This window comes from Aythya ferina (genome assembly GCF_964211825.1).
Source record: "Aythya ferina genome assembly, chromosome: 2".
Taxonomy (NCBI): domain Eukaryota; kingdom Metazoa; phylum Chordata; class Aves; order Anseriformes; family Anatidae; genus Aythya; species Aythya ferina.
The window spans coordinates 75,474,069-75,500,311 of NC_140297.1; the positions used below are offsets into that span (position 1 = coordinate 75,474,069).

Below are 26,243 nucleotides of genomic sequence, written 5' to 3' on the forward strand. Positions count from 1 at the left end.
CCTCAAGCAGGTGAGCAGCCCCATGGATGTGCACCAACCTGTTGCAGCAGGCTGGTGTAGCGGGGCGCAGTGGGGCAGCAGGGTGCTGCTCTGAAAGCACAGGCTTGCCACAGCTTTGTTCCCATTAGGGACAAGCCAAGACCTGTATAGTGGCAGCAGCTGCAGATGATCAGGGCACAGCGGGCCTGGAGAGCAGGATGGAGGGCTGACACCAGTCACCCTGCATTTTTTTGGCCAAGAGTCCTGTCTTTGCGAACATCCTGCCAGGCAGAAGGGCTGCTCTCTCTCACCACTCTTTCCTGTCCAAATCTCTGTTTGTTTATTGCTGTTCCTGTAAAAGGTGGCTTTAGAAATGAACAAGTAGACAGATGAGTCCATCACATGCACAGCCAAGAGATCCGATGCTCTGCACATAGGTGCTCACATATTAAAATCTATGAAGACTCTGAAATCTCTCTGCCTAGGCACTAAGGTAGCTGCAGTTAAAGCAAAGAAACAAAAGTTTAATGTGGAAATATTCAATTCTGTAGCACTGAAAACAAGGTTTCTGTATCTTAGGTATACAAAAACTAGTAAAGGTAAAGCAAATTAAGCCCCAGTATACATATAAAGGAGTGAGGACCTGGGGATCATGTAAAAAAAAAATAAAAAAAAAATTGGGGGGGGGGGAAATGGGGAGGAGGGGGGGGGGGTGCCAGAGGGAGAAAGCAAGTAGGGAGCAAAAGAAAGGAGGGAAGGAGAGAGCCCCCTCCTGGAGCACCAGAGTGTGAAGCCCCCAGCAGAACAGGAAAGGCCATTCTGCCTCATGCCTGGGGAGAGAGGGCCTCCAAGGAAGACAGGACCCCAAGTTTCCAGTGCCCTGACTACAGGCCTGGTTTTGGAGCCAGTGTGGTGACAACACAGGGCTTGTGCTGACTCCAAGCCCAGGGGTGGAAGTCCAATGAAATCAGTTCAAGCAAATGCCTACTGTCAGCCTCAAATAAGGCCTGCAGCCAGACTGTGAGCGAGCTTCAAACATTCCTAGTCCTTCTAAATAAATAAATAAATAAATAAATAAATAAATAAATCTATCTTCACCAAAATGACTAGATTTCCACCAGTTCCACCACAATACTATTCTGGAATTGAGCATCCTGCTCTACTTTTCAAATGCTTGGTCTCCATTCCTGTCTGATATATGTGAGACCACAACTCACCATACTGCTGGTGGACTCCTGACTTGTCATACAGTTTTGCTTAGCCCATAAAGAATGGTTAAAAATATCCTTCAGACATCACAGTACTTCAAATTAGTCAGAAAATGTATCATATCAGAACAATCCCAACAAATTAAAAAGCTACAGTAGAAGTTATTGCACTTTCTTAGGAATGAAAACAATCCAACAGTTAGTAGGAACTAAAACACATTTTCTGCTCTCTATCTTTCTGAAAGAAGGGAAAACACTCAAGAAAATTCCTATGTAGGTAGAAATTTTCAGACGTGCAGCAATTGCTCCTTTTTACTGATCACCCTTCTAAGCAGGTGAAATCAGTGCAAGAATTTAGCCATCTGAACCATAGAGTCAATTACAAACCTAATTTCAAGTTAAGTAATGACCCATAATATTATTGTGAAGGTTTTGTGTTACCTCTTTCCTTAATTCTTGTTCATCATACCATAATATAGCTTTGAACTTCATCTGAGGACCTCACATTTCCTTTCAAACTTTGTACGGTATACAGAAGTTGTCTTGTCCACCTTTTTCGTATGAGATACTAAAGAATAAAAAGATCAACTATGTAACTTGTAAATGTTTAAGTATCTAAGTGTAGGCAGTCCAAATTATATCTCTTTCAGAAAACTGGGTGTTAAAAATGACATTCTCACAATGAAGTCCCTTTTAGACTGATGAAAAGAGAGATACCTTGGCTCCTACACCATATGCCAATCAGAAGCTAAATTATCCTGTTCAGTGCTATTTTTGTGGTATTTCTTTTTAATAAAAAGTGCAAAAGGAGTAATGTCCAAAGAAGAATAACCATATCATTTTAAAAGCTTTATGAAGTAGCAGGAAATTCAGCTGCTAATGAACACCTATAACCTTAACTGTATCTACGAAAAAATATTGCTTTACCTGACCAAATATTAGTTTGAGGAAAAATGCAGACTAACAGTAAAAGAAGATGACATCTTCAAAAATATTGCAACCAAAAGATATAATTCCACAAATGAAGTTTATAATTCTGCAACTCATCTTGTTAGCAGCATGTTCTTCTTGTACCTGCACAAATGCTTAGATGAGCCTGCACTGAACAACAATGCAACACTCCTGTTCTATCTCAAAAAAATCAATTTACAATCTCCCACATGAACCTCTCTTATTCTCCTTTTGTTTGTCCTTGTTTTCTCCTTATTAAAGGAAAATTGCAAAAGCCAAATTTTTGTCACTGATTTCTTTTGGTCAATTAATGAAGCATGCATAGTTTTTTTTATTTCTTTCAGATATAAGATTAAGGGATGTCATTTCAATAAATTATATAAGTAATTGGATGTGAATCATATTTTTTCAGAACCTACAGCACATTCACAGTTTTGCCTGACTTAAATTCCTAATAGAAGACAGGTTTCTATGTTATACATAGTCAATTGTTCATGAACAGAATTAGAATACAAGAAAGAGACTATATAATAGAAAAGAAAAAAAACGTTATCCTTCAAAAACATGGAGAGTAGTATTTATTTTCCTTTTTTCTTTTTCTTTCTTTTTTATTTTTTTTTATTTTTTTTTATTTTTTTTTATTTATTTTTTTTTTCCAATCAAGGTAGCAGAGAAAGGACTCGTATGTGTCTTTATAGTTTAACTTAGCTTTAACTCTCATCTGCCTTCTAATTCACAGGCAAAGCTAGCTCCACCATACACATAGACTTTCTATAAGCATAAATGGAAATCTGCAGAAGCTGGCAGCCTTCAGAAATACATTATCACAGACTGGGAACTAGCTAAAACCATCCCTAAAGTAGGAAGTGTAGGAAGATGCTGACACCCCATCAGCCCAGCACATGCGTTTAATCAGAAGAAATGCTCCTGAGATGTCCCCAGGGCAGGAGGAGCCACGTCCCATGCCTGGGGGTTCTGCAGCACAGACAATCATTTACTCACAAAGCAAATTGAACCATCTCAAGTGTCTTCTTTGTCTTAAATAATTCCTCTTCTTTTTAATTCTTATGTTTTAATTACTTTGTCAGTCTATTTCCTCTGCCTCAAAACCCAGTGACTGGCTGAGCTTGAGACACATACAACAATACCCTGTCACTTCTTGTTCTCTGTCTCATTCTAGCTCCTGGTAAACTTGAACTGCTTTGAAGATCTGTGCTCTGACCCACAACTATGACACGTGCAGTGAATACGTACTACAAAAAAATGCAATTTTAATTGGTGCTCATCTGAGCACTTTCCACAACACTGAAATATTTAAAGAGCTCCACTTCTCTTATGTTTGCGCATATGGAGTTGTCTTCTAATACACTTCTAAGAGTAACTGGCTAAAAGTTTCTTTATTCATTTTAGTTAGCAAGAAAAATACTTTCTATTGGGTGTGTGTTTAAATAAAAAATTACCCAAATGCAAAGGAATTTTTATATTGGACTTTTTTGTCAATATATACTGTTGTGTGTAATTTTCATAGTGTTATACCATGTTAACATTTGTCATGCTTTACTAAACAGGCTTGATTTTTTTAATAAATAAGCACCTGTTTATGCCACACATCTGTTCTGCTTGTACTTTCACAGACAATAAGCAAAAAAATAGTCTTTCCTTATTTAAGGCTATTTCATACATGAATTCATTTTTTGTCCTTTTGTTGGCAGAAAACATTCTAAACTGCTGTAGAAAAGTAACTGCTATTCCTTTTTGGCTCATGTACTATCAAGGCAATTACTGACTATGCTTCAAGTCCATAATCTTCACTTGTTACTATACAAAGGAGTTAACTTCATGTTTTTTAAGTGATCAAGGTTGACAGTGACCTCCTCCTGTGACCATAATGTATGATACAGAACAAAACTATGTTTTAAAGGCTCTGTTTTTATGCAAACACAATGTTATTACTTTTGTTAATTCATTGGAGTTTGTTCCATTTGTATAGTAATACAAGGCAAACAAAATAACTGTTCTTAAGCTTAATTCTATTGAAGAACTCAAGATCTCAAACCTTTCAAAAATTGTCTGGATGACTTGGTGAAGCTGTATAACAAATTATATCTTTTCATTTTACAAGCTAGGCTAAGTTAAAGGAAGCAGGGAAGTGAAGAGGTATCACTTTATCATACATATTTTCTAATCAGAGACTCATGAAAGGCCTTATTCCCTCATTGTTGAGTTCAGAGTTATGTTTCCAGGGTATGGTAATTGCCAAACAATAAAGCCTACCTGAAGGCACCACTAAAGGAAATGAGACTTGACTATACCTGCCCAGCCTGAACTCATTATGGGACTGTGCTATGTGCTATAAAAACAAACCAAATGCTGATAATTGTAATGGAGGGGCTTACCCCAAAGCTCTGGTCTACACTATTGTGCCCTGCTCTCTGCCCTGCTCTAATGATTAGGTAGACACAGAAGAGAAGCAGAGAAGCGCAGACAAATTCTTGACAACTTAGTGGTGAGTTAACACACGGGCAATAGAAATCAGAAATTAATAGCAACACAGGTAATAAAAGCCGGATGCCTTCCATAGAGAAAGTAAAAGAAACTGGCCTTGCATGATGTGACCAAAGCAGCCATTGGTGACTTACACCAACCAGGTTGGAAAGTAATAAAACAGTGGAAACAACAATCCCTCATGGATTGTTGTTCATGGATTGTTGTCCATCCATGCACCAAGATCCTATTTTACTTAATAAACACATTAATAGCATTTTACATTATATGCCACTGAGTGGTTTAGTTCTGTCCTTGCAAGAACCTCACCCATGACAGCTAACCTAAAATATCTAGTTCTTTAATTCCCCATAATGGTTTGGTTTTCCTCTGGGATATTAGGCTTAGGCAGTCAGTAGCTTACCTAGAGTCTCTTGACCTTATGCTACAGAGAACAGAGAGGCATGTAGTCAATTTTTGCAGCCTTCCACCAAGGAGTGTCTAACGCAGAACAAATCCCAAGATTTCTAAGATTTCCACAGTACCTAACACAGCCATTCAGGTACTAGCATCACCAAATATCTGCTGCTGGTGTGTTTCATTACTCATGAATCAATCCTTACTTATCAGCTTCTACAATTCAGACAGTCCAGACCAGTCTCTCCCAGTGGTCCTCTTTGTAAAGATCCCAGACCTGGAGAACAAACTCACTCGAGGCACCAGCCTTTGTAGTGTGCACCTCCTTCCCTATCCCAGTGTACCTCAGGCTGTTAGGAATGCTAATTAAGCTCCTACTGTCGGATAACATATGCACGACACTATTTTTACAGTATTATACAAATATTTAAAATGTTTTGACAGACTGTGTTCTGAGAACACTTAACTGAATATCAAATGACTAAATCACAGGAGTTCTTTTGATGACAGTACAGCTGATATACTGTAGCAGAAGCACATGCTCAGATACAGTAAATGGGTATTTATACTTCGCAAAATTATGAACATGACATTAAGCAATTCAGTATAAACCAATATTTCAATGTTCCAGGAGGGTGAAACTTCACAAAATTACAGAATCACAGAATCATCGAGGTTGGAAGAGACCTCGAAGATCACCTAGTCCAACCTCTGACCTAACACTAACAAGTCTTCCACTAAACCATATCACTAAGCTCTACATCTAAATGTCTTTTAAAGACCTCCAGGGATGGTGACTCCACCACTTCCCTGGGCAGCCCGTTCCAATGCCTAACAACCCTCTCGGTAAAGAAGTTCTTCCTAATATCCAACCTAAGGCTCCCCTGGCACAACTTTAGCCCAGTCGCCCTCATCCTGTCACCAGGCACATGGGAGAACAGACCAACCCCCACCTCGCTACAGCCTCCTTTAAGGTACCTGTAGAGAGCAACAAGGTCACCCCTGAGCCTTCTCTTCTCCAGTCTGAACAAGCCCCGTTCCCTCAGCTGCTCCTCATAAGACTTGTTCTCCAGACCCCTCACCAGTTTTGTCGCCCTTCTCTGGACTCACTCGAGCACCTTGATGCCCTTCTTGTAGCGAGGGGCCCAAAACTGAACACAGTACTCGAGGTGCAGCCTCACCAGAGCTGAGTACAGGGGGACAATCACTCCCCTAGCCCTGCTGGCCACACTGCTTCTTATACAAGCCAGGATGCTGTAGGCCTTCTTGGCCACCTGAGCACACTGCTGGCTCATATTCAGCTAACTATCAGCCAATAATCCCAGGTCCTTCTCTGCCTGGCAGCTCTCCAACCACTCATCTCCCAGCCTGTAGCTCTGCTTGGGGTTGTTGTGCCCCAGGTGCAGCACCCAGCACTTGGCCTTGTTAAATTTCATACGGTTGGCCTCAGCCCACTGGTCCAGCCTATCCAGATCCTCCTGCAGAGCCTTCCTACCCTTGAGCAGATCAAGACATGCACCTCACTTGGTGTCGTCTGCAAACTTACTGAGGGTGCATTCGATCCCCTCATCCAGAGCATCGATAAAGATATTAAAGAGAACTGGCCCCGATACTGAGCCCTGGGGGACTCCACTAGTGACCATCCTCCAACTGGATTTGGCTCCATTCACCACGACTCTTTGGGCCTGACTACCCAGCCAGTTTCTAACCCAACGAAGCGTATGCCAGTCCGAGACAAGAGCAGCCAGTTTCTCAAGGAGAATGCTGTGGGAAACGGTGCCAAAAGCCTTACTGGAGTCAAGGTAGACCACATCCACAGTCTTTCCCTCATCCACCAAGCAGGTCACTTTGTCATAGAAGGAGATCAGGTTTGTCAAGCAGGACCTGCCTTTCATAAGCCCATGCTGACTGGGCCTAGATGGGTGGCATGTTTGCTAGCCACCAGTCAATTGGGACTTCCCCTGATAGCCAGGACTGACTGCTGATAAATGATGGAAAGTGGCTTGGCCAGTTTTTCTGCCAGTTCGCTCAGCACCCTTGGGTGGATCCCATCTGGCCCCATCAGCTTGCGTGCATCCAAGTGCCGTAGCAGGTCGCCAACCATTTCCCCGTGGATTGTGAGGGTTACATCCTGCTCCCCATCCCCTTCCACTAGCTTAGGGTACTGGGTATCCAGAGAACAACTGGTCTTGCCACTAAAGACTGAGGCAAAGAAGGCATCAAGCACCTCAGCCTTTTCTTCATCTCTCATCACTAAGTTTCTCTTCGCATCCCGTTGTAGTGGGTTTACGTGGCAAGGTTTTGGTGGCAGGGGCCCATAGGTGTGGGCAGGATGTAGAAAGTGCCCCATGTTTTGTAAGGGCCCCACTGCTGACCAGAGCCAAGCCAATAAGAGATGTTGTTTTGTGCCTCTGTGAGAGCATATTTAAGATGGGAAAAAATATGCTGCCATACACAGCAGATGGGAGATTGAGAGGAGTGAGGAACAGCCTTGCAGGTACCAAGGTCAGTGAAGAAGGAGGGGGAGAGGTGCTCCAGGCGCTGGAGCAGAAGTCCCCTGCATCCTGTGGTGAGGACCATGGTGAAGCAGGATGTCCCCCTGCAGCCCATGGAGTACCACGGTGGAGCAGGGCTCCACGCTGCAGCCCATGGAGGAAACCATGGTGAAGCAGGTGGCCCTGCGCCAACGGAGGCTGCCGCCTGTGGAAGACCCCTGCCAGAGCAGATTCCGGGCCGGACCTGTAGCCTGTGGAGAGGAGACCACACAGGAGCAGGTGACCTGGCAGGAGCTGCTGCCCATGGGGGAGCCAGGTTGGAGCAGTTTTCTCCTGAGGGATGGACCCCGTGGTACGGACCCATATCTGGAGCAGCTCTGCAAGAGCTGCTGCCTGTGGAAAGCCCATGCCGGATCAGTTCATCAAGGACTGCATCACATGGGATGGACCTCACAGCACAGGGGATGAGTGACTGAGAAGGAGCGGCAGAGAAGAAGTACTATAGACTGACCATAATCCCCTGCGCCGCTCGGGGGGAGGAGGTGGAAGAGGGTGGATGGGGGGGGAAGGTGCTTTTGGTTTCTCACTTCTCTAGCTTGTTAGTAATAAGCAATAAATCTTACTGTCTCCCTATGCCGAGTCTGTTTTGCCCGTCGCAATAATTACTGCGTGATCTCCTTATCCTTATCTCAACCTTTGAGCCCTTTTCATCGTATTTTCTCCCCATTCCTCTTTGAGGAGGGGGAGTGAGAGAGCGGTTGTGGTGGAGCTTGGCTGCCCACTTGAGTGGAACCACCACATCAGTAAAGGATGGAGATTCTCCTTAGTCCTTCTTTTCGTGTTAAGTATTTATAAAAACATTTTCCATTATCTTTAACAGCAGTAGCCAGATTGAGCTCCAGATGAGCTTTGGCCTTTCTACTTTTGTCCTTACACATCCTTACAACATCCTTATAATCTTTCTGAGTGGCCTGCCCTCTTTTCCAAAGATCATAAACCCTCTTTTTTTCTAAGCTCTAGCCACAACTCTCTGTTCAGCCAGACTGATCTTCTTCCATGATGGCTCATCTTTGGGCACGTGAGGACAGACCGCTCCTGCGCCATTAAGATTTCCTTCTTGAGGAGTACCCAGCCTTCTTGAATTCTTCTGCCTGTTTTTGGTGTTTTCCTTACTTCTCAAATGCCTTCTTATGCCTCAAAACACAGGCTTATAAATCTGAATTTGTACATAGATACAGTAAAAAGCCAAGAGCAGCCAAAAAATACTACATGCCTCCCAGCTTACAAGAAAGAGGATATACTGTTTTATCTATTTACCACTGTAAGGTACAAGAAAAACTACATTATTGACCTTTTTCCCCTTTGGACTTTCTTTAATTTATTGGAACACTTAACACAATGTTTTGTTGCTATTGCAGAAAACAAACCAAACTGAACCTGAGCATTTAGCTTTAGAGGTCTGTTCTCCCATCCATGTATGTACATACCCTTTATTAGCATTAATGAGAATTACCCATGCATATGGATGAGAGATCAGACCCCTTAATTTGTTTAGATGAGACCAATTTTAATCAGTGTGAGCTAATGCATAATTTTGTAACATGCTTGTGTGGCTGGTGAACAACATGTTAGAGGTTTTCATTTTACATTCCAGGAGCTCCTGTGTAGGCTAAGAATTTTGAAACAGAAGAACGTCAAAATATTAGTCAAGAATATTATTCTCAGGATTCTTGACATGAAGAAGACGTGTCATTCCCTGACATGAAGAAGAGGAACCAAAGTGACATTGAATGACCTTGCAAAAGCAAACCAGGGCAGAAAGTGAGTGTTAAATGCCAGAAGCATGATTTCACATTGAATCCCTATCATTAAAAAATAAAAAAATAAGAAGACCTACAGCCATAACTGGGTTTTGTTGTAATAAAAGACATTGCTCTTGTCTATTAAACACAGGTCAGTAAACTTCTATTTCTAGTGAAGCTTCAAAATTTGCATTACCTCCTAACCTCACAGCAACCTTATACTAAACTCAGTAAACATGTTTATTCAAACAGAACAGGCATCAAGAAAAAAATATTTAAATGCATTACACAAATAACACCAAAACACACCACGCAAGGTGAGATCAAAGACGTGCTCAGGGAGAATCTTACAATACTCTGACCTCTGTTTGAAAATCAGCTTCAATCTAAAAAAAAAAACAAAAACAAACAAACAAACAAAAACACCTCAATTTTTCATGTCAGATGCACTATCTTACCACTCATTCATTTTTTTACTGGTAATTACTTTTTCTAACTCATTTCCATCGATCCTGTTCAATAGAGATCAGACTTTTTGGGGGGATGCGTAACTATGAAGGCATACCCGGTTTCTGTACATAAAAAGAATGTGCAGAAAGACAGATACAGAAATATTTTTGGAAGTGATATTCACATGATCACAAATTGAAAGCATATTTCTGTGGGTAAAGGACAATAATTTGCACCTGTAAAAATGTATCCATGAAAGAGACCAGCAGTTTAGACCCATTTTGTAGATGATGATCTGCAGACATGATTAGGCCTTTTTCTTCAACATTTCACATTACTGGATGTTCAGATGAGCTCTTTGACAAATGTCATTTGTAATTTTAAAAATAGTTTTTTAAGTATTCACTTGTGCTTTCTGAGGTTCTGGTTGAAGCCAAGACTAACTTGCGCAGATCACCTTAACTAAAGGACAGAGTATCACATCCCACAATTAGCCAGTCTGAAAAGTACACAGATGACTTAAAAGTGTATAAGAAGTTAAAAAAATTCTGAAAATATCTTTGTGTTAGGGTTTTTCTTTCCAGCTCCCACAAGGAACTAAGAGCTTTTGCTACTGAATGCTGTACAAGGCCAGCAGGAACAACCCAGTAACTGACAGAGCCACACAATGCTTCAGTTTCAAGAGGTGGTATTTTTAGCACATCAAGTGACAGAAAAGTGAGCAATCCACCTGGAAAGATGGATTATTCCACCGCACTATGTTGCAGCACTCACAGTATTTCAGCAGGAAAGGGGAAGAGTGCAAAATGTAGTAAGCACATGGGTAAGTACACTGTGCTTTGCATGTATAAAATTCCCTGTACTTGAAGATTTGAAACTTAAGTTGCAGGCTTAGGAGAATTTAAGAAAGGAATCATGAGCATGTGGCAAAAAGCATGTTATAAATAAGTTTATAAATGAGTTACCACATGAGTTTTAAAGAAGGGTACGTTTTCTTATATACACACCTTTAAAAAAAAAATAAAAAATGTCCTTTTCTGAAAAACTTGGTTTCAGTTGTGCTCTGTTGCTTCAAACAAAGTATTTTTCATTTTTATACCTTTGGAAAGTTAAAAAGGTCTTCAGCTGATTAGTACATTATTTTTTTGTAAATCTTTAAGAACCTGTACAGAGTGCATTCACTTTTGTGTGAAATTTTAAAAATGTATTTTTACAAAAATATACAGGGTTAATAATCCATGGAATTTTACTTAAAGCTTAGTTTTCATCCGTTTTATTCACACTACTCTAAATTATTTAGGGCTGGGCCCATTGATCTGTCTCTTAGTTTAACCATAATTGCAAAGAACTTATTAAGATAATAAAGGTAGTACAGTTCCCCAATGAAAATAAGAAAGGAAGAAAGGAAGAAAGGAAGAAAGGAAGAAAGGAAGAAAGTAAGTTAAAAAAAAAAAAAAAAGCTCAAAAGGTTTTAGAAAGTTATTTTGCTTACAATCAAAGTGTATAGATGTATCTTATAATTCATAAGCAATCCATTGAGCAGAAACACCAAAAAAAAATTATAAGCATTGCCGCCTCTCCACAGAGATATCACAAACAGGGCAAAACTAGTGATTATATTTTTGTAAGTTCTGAGAAGAGTCTTACTCCTTTCCCATCAATTACTATAAATGCCTTAATCACCAGGCTTAGGTAGATCAATTAAATATTCTCACTCATGGAAAGAATTGATTGAACAGATCTCATATTTGATGCAAAGGAAATATGTCACACACAGCCAATGTTTCCTTCCTTCCTTCCTTCCTTCCTTCCTTCCTTCCTTCCTTCCTTCCTTCCTTCCTTCCTTCCTTCCTTCCTTCCTTCCTTCCTTCCTTCCTTCCTTCCTTCCTTCCTTCCTTCCTTCCTTCCTTCCTTCCTTCCTTCCATCTAACCATCAGCATTTGAAAATTTGGTATGTATTTGTAAACTAAGTTAAATTTTATATGTATTTGTAAGCTAAAATTAAGGACTTAACTTTCCAGAAGCTGGAAGCACTTCTATAAAATCAGTTTTGTGAAGTTTAAAGGAGGGAATGAGGGCCTAGGAAGAACTTTGCTGCAGAACTGCCGTCAACTGGCAGAGAACTATAAGAGCACCAGGATTTTTCTCCATGCTCTCCAGAAACCTCTTACTGATTAGCTAATATCCCAAAACAAAAGTGAAAAAATATGAATGCACATATAGTGAAAATCATAGCAGCTCACACAGTCTAGAAATACAATTCCATAAATGTATTTACAATGGTCTTAAGCAAATTGAATTAAATTCAATTAGATTGATAAAAAATAACTGTCTAAATTCTTAGCCAAAATTTGTGTTGATGTTCTGCATATTCATTGCCTTTTCAAGCTTCTCCTTTCTACAGCAAGTATTGTAAGATATCAAAATTAATTTTATGGATTTGACCATTTTTGTCTTGAATTTTACAAATATTTCACATGGGTTAATTTTATTAATAATTTTGTGAAGAAAAAGACTAAAACACCAAAGGAAAAAAAAAAAAACACACAACACACTGATGAAAAGAAGTATTTAGTGCTCACAATTGTAAACTTACTTCAGATAAAGGTGCAGCTGTTCACCACCCACTGGATTCATGCTGTGATGGCACAAGACAGAAAAGGAAATCTGTTAAAACCCTTTCTTTCTCTTTCAACAGAGAACCTGTTTTTTTTTGAGAACTGCTCCAATTCAGAATGGTGAACTGAAAAACTAGCCAGTTCCATGCCTGCCTGTGACTTCTTACAAGCAAATCAATTTGTGTGTCTTTCAATTAAGCATGTCAGTAGTCTTACTGTACTCAATACCATTAGTCACATGCTTAAATAGGTTTGGAAACTTTTTTAGATAAGAAGCTTTGAGTATTACAACTCTTCTTGTATTTCTTCACCTGTGAATTACTTAACATTCTCATGCCATACATACAACAGCATAAATATTAGTTTATGAACAATTATATAGCTATGAATCATGATAACAGAAAACTTTAATTTTTATATGAAGGAATCAGAACCAATTTTATTTAAGTCAATTATGAATAAAATATGGAAATAAAGTTATTTCTGATGCTAGCAACTTTCTAAATTTGCATATGAACACAGTTTCATGTCTGTGGGATCTACAAGTTCTCAATTCTCACGTATTACTACTTTCAAAACTATATACCACTAGCTCTTCTGAATTGCATTTGCTATTCAAGCATAGTTTCACACACACAAGCACCCCACACAAATACAAAGTTCTGTTGATACTAACTGAAAATTTTCAGAATCTTCCATCAGAATATAATAAGGATAGGTGGTGAACTGTAACTTAAATGCTAACTATAGCTTTCATACCTCTGACAGAACCTGCTGCTTTCCAGGTAACTGCTTTCCATGTCTCTTATTTAATTGTGCATGAATGCATAGAATTAATTTCTAGAGTTATGTTATTTCCAGTGGCTTTAGTTCCTGTGGCCTAGAAGATGCATGATGATAGGAGTTCTTCTACCTATTTTCAGCAGAGTTTTGAAAAAAAAAATTAAAAAATTTAGGAATCTCAAATCTACTGAAAAAAAATGACTAGAGCAAGTTTTAAACTCTATCATCTATGGCTTTCACCATAATAGTTCAATGTCTTTTAAAGCCTGAAATGCAAATGAAATACAAGATGAAACTCAAGAGGAAACATTTCTGGTAACCAGAAATCAAATAATTGTTTTTTGTTGTTGTTTTCTTGTCGTCGTTGAAAATGTTTTTTAAATGATAGAATAACTTCAATCAATATTTATCTACCTGACTGCATTTTGTCCCTTGACATAAGTTCGTGTTTGGACACAATAGCTTGGACAAATCACAATTTTTGAATCCTATTATAGATTTGACAATCTCCAGGCAATCTGTAGATATTCAAATATGTGCAAAACTAATTATAGTAGCAGCAATCTTTTTATCAGTTAGCTGTGTTGATTTATTACTACTTTGCTAGGTCTCTGATTTAGACAAAAACAACAATAATAAAACTAAATCCAAATTCAAAAATCAGAAAAATCAAACAGGAAACTCTGAGACATTTGGTTAGCTAGCCTGAAAATGTGTCCTCTATTCAGGGTTGGTTTCAGAGACCCTGCTTGGACTCCAAATGTTCAACATTATCTTCAGAGAAAGGAAGCAGTGCAGTCCATACTTCTCACAGAAGTACTTCCTCTCTTGACATTTCTCTTAAGTATCTAGCCTTTCCCATTTTGTGACACCTCTAACAAAGACTCCCTGTTACACTCTGGAAATACTGATAGGTCCTGAATTCTCAGTCCAAAAGGCAGCTGGAAGCAATGATACGGCTTTTCTCACATAGGGAAAACTTATTTTTTTCTTTCTCTTTTTTAGGTGAAGTATTCCAAAACTACATGGGCAACTGGAATGATTTTAACTTCAGAAGGAGAAAGTCCTAATTCAGTCTCTTATCTTTTGCTTATGAAATCCTACAATTCTCTGAACGAATTTTTTGATGTGGGTCTGATCTTCCTCATGCTCCATTGAGATCATGTGGGAAGCTGATGAAGCGTAAGCCATTAAGCTGGCTTAGCATAAAGCTTAGCTGGTGAATAAAATAAAAAGAATGTATTTTGGTATTCTTTCTGTATTCCTTTAAGATGGAAGATATGGGAATACAGAATATGACTTGAATAACGTCGAAGAGGCATTGAGGGTGATTTCATAGAACTTTTCTGCTTGTCTTTCTAACTCTGAACTTAACTGTCACCACTTTCATAGGATAAGCTTCAGCTTTTGGTATTCTCTTTTTTGGTAGTGGTATTGCAAATGTTATTACAATGTAAGTAGTGATTTTTATTATCAGATTAAGAGATTCAGGCTTCCCCTGAAAATATCGTCATACTGTACTTAAAATACAGCTCTCCAAGGTATACAAAGAGCGCTTCAGCTCCATTGATATTGTCTGAAACAGGCAGCAACTGAAACAGTTGTTTCATACAGTCTTTTATTTTATATTCCTTAAGGAAGGAATATAAAATCCAAGGTGATGACAATGTTTGACTTGAATTTTGAAAGTTAGAATATGCTAAGGCAATTCACATCAACTTAATGCTAGTAACATAAAAACCAGCATATTACCTTACATTTCCCATTGTTTTTATTTTCAACTATGTACATCTCACAGAATTCTGCTCTTGTGGTTAATTGGGAATCATTTTCTGGCTATTTGCAAGACCGAGTTTGTCCAGTATGCATAGAAATGACATACACAGTCATTTTATTAAGAACCTTAGTCATCTCTTTCTTTCTCAGTGTAGTCAGAACAAAGAAAATTATCACTGACAAGAAATACCAGGATGAGAGAGAGCTTCTGTTGCATCAAAATAAGGGAACATTATGGAATTTCAAGTTTAGCATGTCTAAAATGGAGGAAAAAAAAAAAAAAAAAAGATAGAGACTTAAGGGTGTGTAGCATAAAGGAGTATGGACATAAGTCAGTATGGATTTGTAACTTAATTACTTCAGTTTAATTAATTATTCTGATGATTGCTTAATTCATTTACAGAATTTCATATAAAATTAATGGAGGAATAATGCTAGACTATTTTCTGGTTTCATTCATACAGAATTTGTTTATTTTTTATTATGAAGAGGGGAGCCATGAGCTATAATTACTATATTCTCCCTCTTCAATGTACATTTGCATTTACTCCCACACTGTATTGTTAAAGCAGTTAATAACTGAGATATGCTTTAGTTCTTCCCACTTGCTGCATTAGTTATTAGAAAACCCGAGTTGGAAGGACTGCCTAAGGGCTTAATCCATCTCACAGGGAAGTCGATAAGAAAACTCTGTTCACATCACTGGGACTTGAATTAGTCCTAAACACACAGCACAGAATCCAGCTGGTAGTAGAGTTCTCATGTTCAGTTTATAATTCAAACAGAATTCTTATGAATATGGGACAAGTTAGCAACTGCAATAGGAATACTCTAAGAATATTCTAATTTATTTTGAAGTGAAAGTTACTCAAATCAAGAAGGAGAAGCTAGAAACTAAAGAGACACTATGAATAATGAGGAGTTTTATTAGTAACTACTGAGAGGAAGTTATGTCCAGATATTTAATAAATAAATAAATAAATGTATATATAGAAAACATTTGATTACAATATCAGCAAGTTATTTCTTTAAATTAAATAATAAAAATGAAGGTTTTAAAAAAGTGTGGGATAAACAGATTTGTGTCTGGTATGCTACTTTTATGATAAGACTCCTTGAAAAAAAGGTAAGAAGAAGGTTTTGTGCAATAACTTCACATAACGAAATCAAACCAAGTTATTAAAGTTCCTGCAGGTATAGGAAGTCGGTAGGAGAGATGGTCTTGACTTCATGTATAGAAAGTTGCAGGGGTATAAAAAGAACCATCAGTGTCCTTCATTTAGTATTCAGAACAACTGTTCTTGACTTTTTAACAGGCAAGAATAGTGCCTGTTTCCTCATGTCTTCTGAAGTATAATATGTATTAGAGAAAATAAGCACTGTTATTTTCCTCTTCTTTGAAACTTAATTGATGCCATCTCATGTCTGATTTGTTCCTGTCCAGACAGAAAACTGGAGAAAAAATTCAACACACCAAAACAAATTTCCAAAAAGAATTTTTGCTGGGGTTTAGCAGGGTGACTGGTCTGTATTGCCTTCATAGCCTACTGGACAAATCACTTCATGACCCCTGATCTGTTTTATGTTCACATTCTGTATTTGAATACAAGGGGAAAACAGACACTACTGCAGAAGCTGGTGTGGCTCACTAAGAGGGCTTTAAACTAGGTAGGAAGGGGAACAGGGAGGGAATAAGGCTCATTAGAGGTGTGCCAATGCAAGGGCTGAGGGAGCAGGCAATGGCCCTGCTGAAGTGCATCTACACTAATGCACACAGCATGGGTAACAAACAGGAGGAGCTGGAAGCCATCTTGCAGCAGGCAGGCGATGACTTGGTTGCCATCACTGAAACATGGTGGGACCATTCCCATGACTGGAGTGCTGCAATGACTGGCTATAGGCTCTTCAGAAGGGACAGACAGCACAGAAGGGCGGTGTGGCTCTCTATATTAGAGAGTGTTTTGATGTTGTGGAACTCGAGACTGAGTCTGGGAATGGTAAGGTTGAATCCCTATGGGTTAGGATCAGTGGGAAGGTCAAAAAGGCAAGCATCCTGGTGGGGGTCTGTTACAGACCGCCAAACCAGGATGAGGAGACAGATGAGGAGTTCTACAGGCAGCTGGCAAAAGTTGTGAAATAGTCAGCTCTTGTCCTTGTGGGGGACTTCAACTTCCCAGACATATCCTGGAAATGCAATACAGCTCAAAGGAAGCAGACTAGGAGGTTTCTGGAGAGCGTGGAAGACAGCTTCCTGACGCAGCTGGTTAGTGAGCCTACCAGGGAAGGTGCCCTGCTGGACCATCTATTCAAAAACAGAGAAGGAATGGTGGGAGATGTGGTGGTTGGGAACTGTCTTGGGCAGAATAACAATGAAATGATAAGAGTTCTCTATTCTTGGTGAAGTCAGGAGGGGGGCAGGTAAAACTGCTGTCTTAGACTTCGAGAGGGCAGACTTTGAGTTGTTCAGGACACTGGGTGGCAGAGTCTCCTTGGAGGCAGTTCTGAAGGGCAAAGGAGTTCAGGAACGCTGGGCGCTCTTCAAGAAGGAAATCTTAATGGCGCAGGAGCGGTCTGTCCTCATGTGCCCAAAGATGAGCCATCATGGAAGAAGATGGAAGAACTCTCTGTTCAGCCTGGCTGAACAGAGAGTTGTGGCTAGAGCTTAGAAAAAAAGAGGGTTTATGATCTTTGGAAAAGAGGGCAGGCCACTCAGAAAGATTATAAGGATGTTGTAAGGATGTGTAAGGACAAAAGTAGAAAGTCCAAAGCTCATCTGGAGCTCAATCTGGCTACTGCTGTTAAAGATAATGGAAAATGTTTTTATAAATACTTAACATGAAAAGGAGGACTAAGGAGAATCTCCATCCTTTACTGGATGTGGGGAGAAACTTAGTGAAGAGAGATGAGGAAAAGGCTGAGGTGCTTGATGCCTTCTTTGCCTCAGTCTTTAGTGGCAAGACCAGTTGTTCTCTAGATACCCTGTACCCTAAACTGGTGGAAGGGGATGGGGAGCGAGATGGGCCCTTAGAATCCACGAGGAAATGGTTGGTGACCTGCTACAGCACTTACATGTACACAAGTCAATGGGGCCGGATGGGATCCACCCAAGGGTGCTGAGCGAACTGGCAGAAAAACTGGCCAAGCCACTTTCCATCATTTATCAGCAGTCAGTCCTGGCTATCAGGGGAAGTCCCAATTGACTGGTGGCTAGCAAACATGCCACCCATCTAGGCCCAATCAGCATGGGCTTATGAAAAGCAGGTCCTGCTTGACAAACCTGATCTCCTTCTATGACAAAGTGACCTGCTTGGTGGATGAGGGAAAGACTGTGGATGTGGTCTACCTTGACTCCAGTAAGGCTTTTGGCACCGTTTCCCACAGCATTCTCCTTGAGAAACTGGCTACTCATGGCTTGGACTGGCGTACGCTTCATTGTGTTAGAAACTGGCTGGGTAGTCAGGCCCAAAGAGTCGTGGTGAATGGAGTCAAATCCAGTTGGAGGACGGTCACTAGTGGAGTCCCCCAGGGCTCAGTATCGGGGCCAGTTCTCTTTAATATCTTTATCGAGGCTCTGGATGTGGGGATCGAATGCACCCTCAGTAAGTTTGCAGAAGACAGCAAGTGAGGTGCATGTCTTGATCTGCTCAAGGGTAGGAAGGCTCTGCAGGAGGATCTGGATAGGCTGGACCAGTGGGCTGAGGCCAACCGAATGAAATTTAACAAGGCCAAGTGCTGGGTCCTGCACCTGGGGCACAACAACCTCAAGCAGAGCTACAGGCTGGGAGATGAGTGGTTGGAGAGCTGCCAGGCAGAGAAGGACTTGGGATTATTGGCTGATAGTTAGCTGAATATGAGCCAGCAGTGTGCTCAGGTGGCCAAGAAGGCCTACAGAATCCTGGCTTGTATAAGAAGCAGTGTGGCCAGCAGGGCTAGCGGAGTGATTGTCCCCCTGTACTCAGCTCTGGTGAGGCTGCACCTCGAGTACTGTGTTCAGTTTTGGGCCCCTCGCTACAAGAAGGACATCGAGGTGCTTGAGCGAGTCCACTGAAGGGCGACAAAGCTGGTGAGGGGTCTGGAGAACAAGTCTTATGAGGAGAAGCTGAGGGAACAGGGATTTTTCAGTCTGGAAAAGAGGAGGCTGAGGGGTGACCTTATTGACCTTATCACACTCTACAGGTACCTTAAAGGAGGTTGTAGCGAGGTGGGGGTTGGTCTGTTCTCCCATGTGCCTGGTGACAGGATGAGGGGGAATGGGCAAAAGTTGCTGAGAATTAGGCATTGGAATGGGCTGCCCAGGGAAGTGGTTGAGTCCCCATCCCTGGAGGTGTGTAAAAGACATTTAGATGTAGAGCTTAGTGATATGGTTTAGTGGAAGACTCGTTAGTGTTAGGTCAGATGTTAGACTCGGTAATCTTGGAGGTCTCTTCGAAGCTAGATGATTCTGTGATTCTATGAATGTACATAAGAATTACTACTATCATAAGAATCACTACTAGAGTTTAGTACAGGACACTGTATAAACAGTTCTCTTAGTGATCACATGCCGTAGAACTGCAAGTTAATTGACATAAATGAATCTACAATGATTAACAAAGGAACATAGTGCTCTGCCATGGTTAGCATCATTTTATTTTTCCCTGGAAATTGATATTTTACATAAAAAGCTTCATGTTGTCTTTAATACACTATGCTTTCTGCACCGGTGTGCTGATGACTCAAGGTTATTATTGGAAAAATTCAGCTACAGAGCAATACAGGAAGACAAATAATTGTCATAAAGAACGCACATAGAATCCAGATACCATTACACCAGGAATCCATAGTTGTACGTAATTTTTCTCCTGTGTTTTAAAGACTTGGTTCTATTTTCTTTCCCTGTTGAAAAACAGAATCTTGATCCAGTAACACTAAAATTAATACAAAAGATGTTCCGTTGGATCAAGATCCAATATTATTTTTTTCCCAGTATAATGTAAAAATGAACAGCTGCTCTGAAGTCAGTACAGTTGATAAAACTCAGTTGAGGAATTGGCAAAGCAAATGTGTTGTTGACCTCAGTGTGAATTATTTTTAGTGATGAGATATACACAACATCTTACTATCTAGGCATATGACCTTTTATAATTTCTTTTATTTACATATAAGAAATTTACATATAATTCTTTTAATATAAGCACTCACTCTGACATAGAGGGAAATGCAGATGTGATTTTATCAGAGAGACACTGCCAATATCAGGTCTTAAGAAAACTAATAATACTCTGGAATAATCTCACTGAAGTCACTTGACAATATGTTTGAGACATGATATACTGTATTTAATTGAGAGAAGTGTTTACATGCTGTATGCAGTTTCAAGGTGTACTTTGAAACTTCAACTGCTATTGTGACCTAGGTGGTCTTCATAAAGAATGTCTTGGAAGCAAATGATAACTTGACCATATAAAAAAAAAATGATGAGACAACAATCCTTCAAGTTTGGAACAAATGATTTAAAGAAATGCCATCTTATTTACACGAGTAGTCAAATTAAACGTTCTGTCTACACTATTTTCCCTCGGTAGTTTTAGGTGAACCACAGTCTTTCCTTAATTGCAAAAGAAAATTTAAAAAGGTTGATAAGCATTGAATATAAGGTGTTTAATTTTGAGGCAAGGTCTAACTGCACAGTTTTTACTCACAAATGTGGTAGTGATATTTATGTATATGTATATATTACAGGAAATTGTACAAGGATAGGGATTAGGTAAAAAACAGAGCTATTCTAGCCTGGTTTACATGCAGCTGAGTCTTTACTATTGTTCTAGCATATAGGATGGAACAACAAAAAAGGAAACATTATCTTCCTTTGTGGTCAGAGGAGCACAATTTTGCTGCTTTCAGGCCCCAGAGAGAGCTTCACAAAAGATGAGCTAGTCATACAGACACTCTGCAACAAGTCATCTCTGTGACTATGGAATAGGTATTTTAAAAATATGTTCTTCTTATCACACTCAAATGTCAAGTCATCTTCAAAAAATCATTGCTACTCAGCTTAATCATGTTTCCTGCCTTAGCAATGGATAGGTTGGGAATTGACAGAAAAATGTATTATTTCTAGTGCTAATTGCCTGAATACTTCTGCAATTTTAAAGGTGTCTACAAATCCGATAGATGAGAATCAGTTCCCAGACATAACTTACTATCATTATTCTAACATCACAGTGACAGCTTCCACTCTAATTCCATGTAGTCAAGAGAATTAAACAAAAGAAAGGGGAAATAGCTTCTTTAGCTACTGACAGACTGAGGTATTTACTTTCAAAATAATTCATAATGAGCCCCTAGTAAAGGCTTGTAGTCTCATCATCTGGCATTCAGTCACTGTTTGCCTTTATAGGGTGACTAGCAATACTTTCTCAGGTACCACTTGCCTGCATTCTGGAGTCCATTCTGACACCACAAGCATTAACCCAGTCACCTTGCATTTCTTTCTGTCATATCATGTAAGATGTACTCTACAGAAAAAAAAAAAAAAGGGACATTGACCTTGAAAGGGAAGGAAAAAAATAAAAAATAAATCCTGCAACCAAGCCCATTCAACAGCCCAGACCAAGATCTAGGCTCTGTCAGAATGATTTCTTATTCCATTTTACTGAAGCAGTGCCATGCTTTATCACGTCTGAGTTCATGTCTTACAGCTGAGGCAGCCCACTTGAATTGGTAAGTTGTTTAGTTAAAGTATACACGTGCTATTCGCATTGTCAGTATGATTTAAAAGGAAAGGTCATTTTGCAGGTGAAATACAGCCTCAACCGTGACAAGAAGATGAAATCCAAAACACTAAAGCACATATAACTAATTACCACGTGTCTCACTCCACTCCTTCTATTCCCCATTTACAGAAATACTACGGTCAGACTCATGACACTGGTGGCTCAGTGGTGGAGGTGTCAGCTTTAGATCTTCCACGAGTTTGTAACACCCTTGGTACAACTGGTCAAGTAATATTAGTTAAACCTAAAAAGCTACTGTCTCTATCATTACACCACTACATATACATTTATACATAAAGTGCAATACAATTTGGAGTAATTCTGAATTTTCCTTGTGAGTATGAAATGGGCAGATATTGAACATAAACATAGTTTGTGACTATAAAAAACGTGCTTCCTAATTTCAAAGTCCTCCTTTTTCAAACACAAAGTTTACGCTTCATTACACCTGCTCAGAAGCAGCTGTATTTATTTATACTTTCTTAATAGAGATGAGCTGAGTTGCTTAGCTTCTCTTGTCCAGTCAGGGTGCTGCTTTAATAATAGAGCTCAAGTATTGCCATACTGGCATAGACATATTTTTAAAGCAAAAGGTTTTGTATTAAAGTACAAACCATATCTAAAAAGAGCTATTTGCTCCAACAGCAGGGAAATCAAAGGCTTTCTTGTTGTAATTTACAAAAAGAAAAGCCCAATCCAGAATGCTAGAACTGCCCTGTAACTCTGTTTTATTTTATTTCAATGTAATTGAAAAATCTTGTGAAGGCAATGTTGAAAGTTGAACTCATTTTCCATCACACTGGAGTGTAGTACCAAACACTCTATGCATTTCATGTAAATTAACAACATTATCAGTCTACAATGAATCTAAACACTACTCCATCTGTACTTTCTGATATGTGAATAAATAAAAACTTGAAAGTAATGCAAATTAAGTCACAGACAAAAGATCCGTAAAATTTAGAACTAGGTCAAAAGTGAATGCATTAGTGTTCGATATAATTCTATCCAATGCTTTAATGTTCACCTTCTTCTTTTGTTCTTGAACAATTGATTATCTTTCAGTAAAGTTTACACGTTGCCATTAAATGTTAATAACACATAAATATTAAACACACCATTGTAACACCATTAGTGAGACTATTCATATCCTCAATCTCTGCAGGCAATATTAGAAATTACTAAGATCTGTAGTCAGAATCATAAAAATCCTGTCTTTTTGGAATTGATAGCAATAAACAGTGGGCAAGGTACAACTGACTGTCAATACAACCGTCTCTCCTTACAGAACTATAGGGAATGGGGAAAATGGTGTTAGGAAAGAAAAGCCAATGCTCTTAATATTTCCTCTTAATATTTCAGTATTTTGTTCTCTAGCTTGCTCAAGTTAAAAACAAACAACAAATTCAACCCTGAAGCACTGATGGGCAGAAGTGTCAATGCCAGATTCCCCACCGCAAACAAATCCTTGTTAGGCAGGGCATTGCTGAAGACTTAAAAATGCACAGTTGCTCTAGATTTCAGTCCCACTAGGTGACAACAGCTAGCTAAGTATACACGTGTGATAAGCTTTACATTCCCCCAAGTGTGCTAAATCATTGTGTTGGCTCAAACTTGTTTTTTAAGAGCTTTGTTGACTTCACAGCTGGTGAGTTGACACTTTCCATCACTCCACCACTTGGCAACAGATGCCTCTTACTTATGCACAGATGCTGAGTATGCACCCAACCCTAACATTAGCCTTGTGTTTTGAACTAATTGGGCCAACACAGTTGTAATTAAGATTTGAATAATTAGAAAACGAACATGATTACTTTCACATTTAATCCTTATACTGTACCATTACATTCTCTTTTGGACTGTCCCATGTAGCTCACATTTGTTTGGGTCCTGCAAACGCATCACCGTTCCAAGTAGCAGAATAAAAACATAGTTTGGAGATTTAAATTAATAACATTTTAAAAAAATTTTTAAAATTCAGTGTGTGAATATATGTGGATCTGGTGTAATGTAAAAGCTCTTTAACATGAGCTGATCTGACACATTCTGTTTTATTCCTTTGACTTTGAATGGTGGATGCTGGGTTATCAAGCAAAGAATCCAGGTGAGGGGAAACGGAGAATTTCTTCTAAGTGGGGAGTCTGTCTTGGTGAAATGGCAATTGTAGTACTTACAAAGAATAGCAGATAGTCTGATTTTAGAATGAAGATAATTAAGAAAAATAAATAGTAGTAAATAAACAATTGCAAAATGGAATGTGTTTAGGAAATTTCCACTCAAATCATGAGAGTATATCACCTTCCTCATTCAAAGTAGGTAAGGTCTGAATGACTACATAAATCTTATGCCTCGGGTAATAAAACTTTACACGATGCTAAGATTTATCTGCTCATTATATTCAAAATTAACGTGTTCATGTATGTCTATGCTCAGAGAAATACATTTTTATTTTTCTAATACATTTACTAACATATTCACAGAAAGAATTCATCTGCCAGTAAAAATCACCATTAGTTAAATTTTAATTATTTGGCACTAGAAAGAAGGAGGACGAGAAAAGAAACATAGCTGTACAGGAATACTAATAAGAAGCACAATTTAGAAAATCTATATTCTGTTTATAGAAAGTAAAAGGTAGCCCCCCCACACCCCCTTTTTTTTTTTTTTTTTTTTTTTTTTTTTTTCCCCTTTGGTACTCCAGATAATCTACACAGTTCTTGACACAGTGCATGAAGCCTTGTATGTTTGCATCAAAGAGATCACTCATAGAGGCAAGAATATTGTTTCACATGATACAGTTAAGAAATAAACAGACATAATCTCAATTGTGTGTTAGAAAAAACAAGGAGAAGTAAATACTTATTATCTGCAATCTTAAGAAAGTACATTCAGCTACTGGGAGGAGGGGGAGTTTGTTGCAGGTAAAGACTCCCTGGAACTCAAGATTTATGGTTGCTAGCCTCCACCAGGTGTTTAAACCATATTATTTGCACATATCTAAACTTACTTTAAAGGGCATTTCAGGAACATATTTATCAGGGAAAGCAAAGAAGAAGGAATAGGTAAGGAGAAGTGGCTCACAGACAGGTTCAAAGGAGAATAGGAAGTATTAAATGGCAGCAGCCAGTAGCAGCTCAGCCTCCACTGAGACAGCAGCAGTTCAGTTCCCCTGAGGCAGGAGAATGAGAAAAGGCTGTAATTACTTGCTGCTATTGTTAGTGAAAATAAATAAACTGCTTCCACATTCAGGAAGAAATATAGCCTCAGTCCCTCTTCCCCCACCAATTTCTTAATCCGAACTACAAGTGCTTCTGTTTATGGCTACGATAATCCCCAAATTAATATCTGACATTAGAACAATTTGTGATCACAAGCCGATCTCATGTAAAAGTTTGAATTAGGTGTTGCCAAGCCAGTGCCTCATTATTTCTGTAGGCACAGAAAACGGAACATAATGATAAGAAGCTGCAGAGGGTAACCCTTGGTCTCCTAAAATAAAGTTAGAAGGAAACAATCTCTTAAATTTATGTGGGGTGGATGTCGCACTTTCCAAATGTTGGAAAGTGAAGCCTTTCTGTAGGCAATGTGAGAGGAGAGGAAACAAGCCAAATTTAGTATTAAATTGCAAAAGAATATTAGAAGATGATAAAAATAATTTCAGTACTTATACTTTTATTACACTTTATTTACACTTTATTTACACTTTTATTTGTCCAAGAGAAAAAACTCAGCAAGCGCTGATGGCCTCACACAAGTAATCACAGCCTCACCTAGGCTCAAATGGTCAGAGCTACTGTACAGTCCAGGATGTGGCACTGTTTGTGGCTTAACAACCACTCAGAGAAGGAGCCTGTCCATTATGCATGGCCACAGAACAATGCCTCACCCTGGACACAGAGAAGAAATCAGGATGACAGTAGCTTTTGTTCACTTCTTGTAGACTTTGTTTACACGGTCTGTGAAACTTCAAAGCCATGGCAGGGAGTTGAGGGGAGTTTTCAATCCTACCTGCTCAGCTGGATTTTCTAATGTTATCATTCATATTCAGTGTACCTCACAGCTATACCTTGATCCAGCTGCTGTTCATGTCAGAAAAGTTAAATCTTCACCCAGGTTCTGTTGTTGCTGGCTATTTAACTTGGAGGCAATATACTGAGCAGACTGTAACTTCTTTCCATTCTGTGGTTGGTAAATTTAAATCAATTTTAATTAAATTAAGGCTAGGTTATAGCTTTGTACACCAACCTTACTACAGAAAGTCTGTTTTCATGATACCATCCATAAAACAAAGTATATTGTCTCAAAGATGAATAAGATTATCTGATTATAAATCTCTTTACAGTGTTGATAGAATTTGATAAAATAACATTTGGTTTCATGGAGAGCTTGAGAATTTTAACAGTTTTGGAATTTCAAATTCCAACATACATGTGGTTATATTCTTATACAGAATTATAAAGTCATACTTCAAATGGTTCCTAGAAAGAGAATTAATTTCCCTTTCTGTGTCCAGGTTTCAGTTCAG

At 39.1% G+C, this 26,243-nt stretch overlaps 1 protein-coding gene and 1 long non-coding RNA gene across 6 annotated transcripts in view; one reads left to right on the forward strand and one right to left on the reverse strand.

Moving 5' to 3' along the window:
• CDH12 (cadherin 12) overlaps positions 1-26,243 on the reverse strand; it is a 588,550-nt gene that overhangs the window by 205,674 nt on the left and 356,633 nt on the right. For 2 of the 5 annotated variants that reach the window (XM_084508731.1, XM_084508732.1), the window contains exon 4: positions 12,383-12,424. The exons of the other annotated variants lie outside the window; for them this stretch is intronic. The gene's annotated coding sequence lies outside the window, so the exon portion shown is untranslated. The remainder of the gene's footprint in view (positions 1-12,382; positions 12,425-26,243) is intronic. 5 annotated transcript variants of the gene reach the window in all.
• LOC311431347 lies at positions 795-14,940 on the forward strand. The gene is made up of 4 exons (XR_014689368.1): positions 795-999; positions 9,189-9,487; positions 10,371-10,609; positions 14,193-14,940. It is a non-coding gene; the product is annotated as an uncharacterized lncRNA (long non-coding RNA).